The sequence below is a fragment of the Peromyscus leucopus genome, chromosome 10 (assembly GCF_004664715.2).
Source record: "Peromyscus leucopus breed LL Stock chromosome 10, UCI_PerLeu_2.1, whole genome shotgun sequence".
NCBI classification, from domain to species: Eukaryota; Metazoa; Chordata; class Mammalia; order Rodentia; family Cricetidae; genus Peromyscus; species Peromyscus leucopus.
The window spans coordinates 79,807,111-79,812,936 of record NC_051071.1 but is presented as its reverse complement, the minus strand read 5'-3'; the positions used below and the strand labels follow the sequence as shown (position 1 = coordinate 79,812,936).

The 5,826-nt window shown below is 45.6% G+C and overlaps 1 pseudogene; it reads right to left on the bottom strand.

The window, feature by feature from the left end:
- Positions 1 to 1,263: 1,263 nt before the first annotated feature.
- Positions 1,264 to 3,460, bottom strand: LOC114688664 (annotated as a pseudogene).
- Between the last annotated feature and the right edge of the window lie 2,366 nt (positions 3,461 to 5,826).

Genomic DNA, 5,826 nt, shown 5'->3' with positions numbered 1-5,826 from the left:
ATCAGCTAACTAGTGTGGGAACAGTCTGAGATGGGAATCCAGAGAGAGACCACACCTACCACAAGAGAAAAAGCCAAAGAAACTCTGGCCATGTGCAGCTCGGCCTGAGCCTTGCAGCTCACACCTGAGAAAGGGGCCTGGAACAAGCAGCTTTTCAGTGAATTCTTGCCACAATCACTGGTCACCAATTGTAGATGACCTTCTAATGGTCTCATTAAATAAAAGTCATGGAGCCAGACATAGGGATTAAAGCCTGAGAGAGATCAGAGGAATAGGACAGCCACAAGCTAACATCACCTCACCAACTCTGCAGCTCCCAAATGAGAGATACTTCCTGTCCACCCACACCTATATGCCTTGCTGTTCTGCTGATTTGCTCTCTCTGTCCAGTTACATCACTTCCTCTTTAATGCCCAGCTCTCTCAATTCCTGTCTGTCTGTACAGAGATCCATGGTTAACTAGTCTTGGAATTTAAGGCAAGTGCCACCACACCTGGCTCTGTTTCCAGTGTGGCCTTGAGCACACAGAGATCCAGACAGATGCCAGCCTGCCAATTGTTAGGATTAAAGGCAGGTGCTACAGTTGCCTGACTTCCTTGTTTACTTACAATGGCTTGCCTCTTCCTCGACTCTCCAGGCAAGCTTTATTTATTAAAACACTAATAAAATCCCACCACATTTGAGCACAAATAAAATATCACCACAGCCATGCCTGTGCTTTTAAGCTTGGAGCCATCTCTCTGGCTCCAAGGTCTTTGGATAGAGGGTCTCACTCTGTATCTCAGGCTAGCCTGGATATGTAGTCCACCCTAGCTGATGACTATATCTACCTGCCCCAATATGCAATGTTGTCATTATAGTCATCTATCTGTTCACTTTTTTTATTTCTATCCAGAGTTCTTACATTTAGTTGGTGTATTGGAGCCAGAAATAATAATAGCATTTAAGAAAAAAACAAAACAAACTATCCATCACTCTACGTGTTTAGTAAAGATGTCAGTGAAGAACAAAACTCATACTGAGTTATTTTATTGCTGTCTTATTATGCTAAAAAGGCAGAATGTAAGGGGTAGGCATAGGGACTTTTTAAAAAAATGTAATTAATCAAGAGATCACAACAGAAGACTTCAAAAACAGTTCCTTGGTTCAATAGATGCTTGAAGCCAGTTGAGAGTCTTTCCGGACCCTGAAGCTAGCAGGGAGGCTAATGACTGAGGAAGACCCCGAGGGAGAGCACGCAAATCCAGAAGTCATATTCCCTATTTACCGCTGGCAAGGACAAAGTCTAGGCCCAAGGTCATAGACACAGCGCTCACCACATTCATGGCAGGGATCTGTGGAAAACAAGATCCTCTTGGGCTGCCTTAACGCTCTGAGTGTATCCATGAGCTCAAGACAATGTTGGGCAAATCTCTCTACTAAGATGTAACCGTAATCATCATAAGACTGTATAGGGGCCGGGTACTGCTCCACATTCATCTTGGTCAAGTTGGCTGTGTGTCCCAAAAGGTCCTTCAGGGTGGGCATGGAAAAGTCGTTATCTAATAGATTAAACTCGGTGAGCTTGGAGCACTTGCTGAGGGCAGGGATGAGGTCAGTGAGCTGAGAGTCCTTGATCCTACAACCCTGCAAGTCCAGAGACTGCAGAGATTCTGCTACATGCTCTAGCAGCACTCCAAGAGGCTTGAGACATGAAGCAAATAACAAGATTCCTCTCAAGACCAGATGTTTTTAGCTGACGCAGGTTGTGGCTCAAGGGGAAATAATTCAAGTCGGACTGTGACAGGTGGCGGTGTGTGATGGAGAGAGTTGCCAAGGGGTTCCTCAGGCACCTATGGGTAGACAATGGGATTGGTTCAGACAAAAGGTTCTGGAGAGTGTGTATACTGGGATTTAAGAAGAGGAAGATGGGGCACGTGTCTCAAGGTCAGTTTGACTATATGAACAATCAGAGTACCAGGGTGCTGATGCTTGGAGTCTACTAAAATCAAGTCACACCCACAACTCTCACCATAATTGTTCCAGTCACTGGCAGGCCCCATGCACATGCTAATCCTTAGAGTAAACTGGAAAGGTTTGCTCTGGTAGCTAAGCCACCTCCGCATCCTTGCTTACCTGAGTATTTGTTTCATGTGGTCTTTGAGAAAGAAGATGCCATTCATGGAGAGATGCTGCAGACAGTGGAGTTTGGAGAACTGAGCAATGACCTTGCTGATGCACTCTCTTCTCTGTCTGCTGTCCTGGTTCCAGTCCCGAAAGTGTTCCTACAGATGCGGGCCAGGGAGAATTTGCGAAGACTTCGCATCTGTCCAAGGCAGGGAGCAAATCGTGCCAGTGTGGACAACATCCCACCCCGTGTTCAGTTCCAGCTCCTCAATGCGTCCTGGTGGAAAACACTCAAGATCTCTTTCACAGTGCACATAGGCACAGTCCAGATCTTCATGTTTATACAGTGCAGCTGTAGAAAGTCTTTTCTCTGCTGGAGCCACTGCAAGAAGCATGTTTGCTCTTCATTCAGACGGAGCCTGAGGTAGAGGTCAGTTTACCACCTTCAGATGCCGCCGCCTCAGTGCATATCTGGGAAGGACCTTCACTACAGGCCTCTCATTCACAGTCTCTGCTGAACAGGCCCCATCCTCTCTTCCAGTCCATATGTTCCAGAACTCATGGTGAACATTCCTCAGGTCAACCACCTGAAGTTTCTCGTTCCTGTGGGTAAAATGTGTAAAGTGTCAGCAGACATGACAAGCCCCAACACCCAGCAAGTTTCCACTACACATCTCTAATGTCAGCTCTTCCCTCCTGCCAAGGTCTCTTCAGCACAAGTGTCCAACGTAGGAACTCACATGTGTCATGACATCTCCCCGTGAGCTGCATGTGTACAGCTGACCACTTTCCTTCCACTAAGTTACTCTCTATTTCTACCTAGTCCCATGTTAGTGGTTGTTGGAAAGCCAGGGATAGGCTCCTTCCTCTCTGGCTACCTCTACTCTGTCCTCTAAATCCATACTCAACCGTCCTTACTACAGGAAACAATAGGTTTCAAGGCCCCTGCGTTCCAGGACCATGACCCCATCAGAAGCCTCTGACCCACCTACAAAGCCATTCTCCCTGACCCACGGAATCTCCCACGTGCCCCTTGTGCTCAGTCTACAGTACTTGGTTGTTGCTTACCCGGGGTGAAACTCTCTTTTCAGATGCGAGTCTACTCCATCTAGCACAGCCTGGAAGATTTCCAAGTTGGGAGTCTTCATCAACGTCCCACAGGGAGACAGGGGAAAGGCCAGGCTTCCACCATTGCCCTCACAATCCTAGTGTGTCTGCCATTGAACGCGTCCTTGAACAGTGCTGGGAAGATTGTCCAGGGCAGTTTCTCCAGAGCAGAGATGGCCAAGGCCTCATTTCTCAGCAGCGCCTGCCTGCCCAGCTCCTCCAGTGTGGGTGGGGTTTGAAAACTCATCATGAATGTCTTCAGTCAGAAGGTTCCTGGGGAAGCATTCAGGTGAGAATATATCTTCAAGATAAAGTTTAGAAAACTTCCTCCCCAGAACAGTAACCACTCAAGGTCTGAGTCAATTGCTCTGGCAATGAGTAGAGTCCTCAACTTAAGGAATTGTCCTCACTCGGAATGTAAATCTACAGTTTCTCACTGACATCATGTGAGCCTCTCTGTACATGATTTCCAGGTCACCTTATGAGTGAACCGTTTCTCACAAAAAAAAAAAAAAAAAGCCTTTTTGGCGTCAATGTTTCGTTTAAAGTTGACATAAAAAAGATGCAGGCTAAAGCCTGAGTCAAGATAGAACTCACAAGCAATTTCAGCTACTGTGAGTCTTGAAGCAGAGAACTGCCAAAGAGGCTAAGATAAGTGGTCTACAGTTCCACAGGAGCCCTTGTTCTACAAAACAAATAAAAACAGTAGTGTGAATGTACCACAGTACAAGGAATATGCTAATAACCTCATCACCAGAGTCAGGAGGATCTTGATTTCCAGCCTCCCCAGAACTCCAGGGCCAGTTGTAGAACAGCTTGAACAACATAGAAACCCTTGTCTCAAAACAACAACAATAATGAAATCACAAACTTTTATACAAAGACATTTGAGATGGAGGTGAACCTTCATTTAGACATTTACTCATTGTCTTCAATGTGTTCATTTGAAGAGACAGAAATGAAAATTTTCTGATCCATCTTGGTCTAATGGTCCCTATATCAAACCACATGACCCAAGGGAGGACAACTACTCACCAGTTCTGAGCACTGACCACAGTCTCTTTATCCCAGCTGAGCCAGGCGCTTCCTCCAGGCTCTAGGTCTCTCAGTATTTTCATGGCTCTCCTGAAGCCTTTATATACCTTCCTGCTCACCCTCCCTATTGCAGTACCACCTTCCAACCCCAAGCTGCAATTTAATTGGGACGACTCAGTCTCCACCCCTTTAATTCTACAGACAAAATTCAATCATTTCTTTGATTGAATCAGAACTCCTTGTGAAAACAACCTCACTGCCCCTCAAATGTCTTGGTGTCAATATAAATATTTCTACTTGTTAATTTACTACAAACATTGAGTTTGTGGATTTGTTTCTTATATTTGCTTATTTATTACTTGGTATTGAATGTGTTACAGGCCTGGGTCTCGCTCTGAAGCTAAGGTTATTGGGATTCTAACTCTAGGATCCTTCCTGCCTCAACATCCTTTCTTGCTTGGATTACTCTTATGAATACATCATGGTTCACTGAACTTGATTAAATGTGACAAAAGGCCGGAGTGAAGTTTGGGTCAGTTTGTGATTTAATCTGAGTTACTGATCATAGACACAAAAATAATTTCAAAAATATTTCGGTCAATGGATCCTGGGCAAAAACATCAAGTCAGTCCGGGAATATGCTTTGGAGCTCAAGGCCTAAACTGAATACTCTGTCAATACACTCAAAGTAGCAGCTACTCAAAGGGTGAAGGCAGAGAATGGCTTGATTCCCTTACTATGGAGGTTGGGGTGTTGGTGATTGCACTCAGTTTGTAGAGAACTAACTATCCAGCATCCACTGCATCCTCTTCCCAGCACTCACTGCAGCAGAAAAGCCGGAGCTTGCCTGTAAGCTCAGATTTCAAGAGTGGGAGGCAGGAGGGTCTGTTATCTTCATCCTAGGTGTCAACTCAAGGACAGCCTGAGCCATGTAAGACCTGCCTTCCACCCACTGAACAGAACAGAACAGAACAAAAAGAGGTGGCTTGGAGGAAAGCCATCCTTGGTTTCCCAGGGAAAGAGTCAGTGCTTCAGGAAGGTCAGGGTGGCACACTTGCTCAAAGACATGAAATCAAGAGTGAAACCTGGGAGCTGAGAATGGCTCAGCACTAAAGAGCACCCCATTAATCTTCCACTCACAAGCACCCACATCGTGTCTTGAAATGATGTGTAACTCCGGTCCCGGGAGATCTGAAGCCCCCCTCTGACCATCTTGGGCTGCAGTTATAAAGTGTTGCATATTCATACATGTAGGCAAAACACTCCTACACCTAGAATGAATCTTTTAAAAAAGTTTGTTATAAGTACCAAGGAATGGCAGCAAATGCCTTTAATCCTCACATTTGGGAGGCAGAGGTAGCTGGGTCTCAGTGAGTTCAGTACCATCCTGTTCTAAGTAGGAACGAGTCAGGCATACAGAGTGAGCATCTGCTTAAAAATTGTTTAAAGCTGAGTGGTGGTGGTGGCACATGCCTTTAATCCCAGCACAAGGGAGGCAGGCAGAGGCAGGTAGATCTCTGTGAGTTCAAAATCAGCCAGTCTATAAAGTGAGTTTTGAATCATCAAGCTATTACAGGA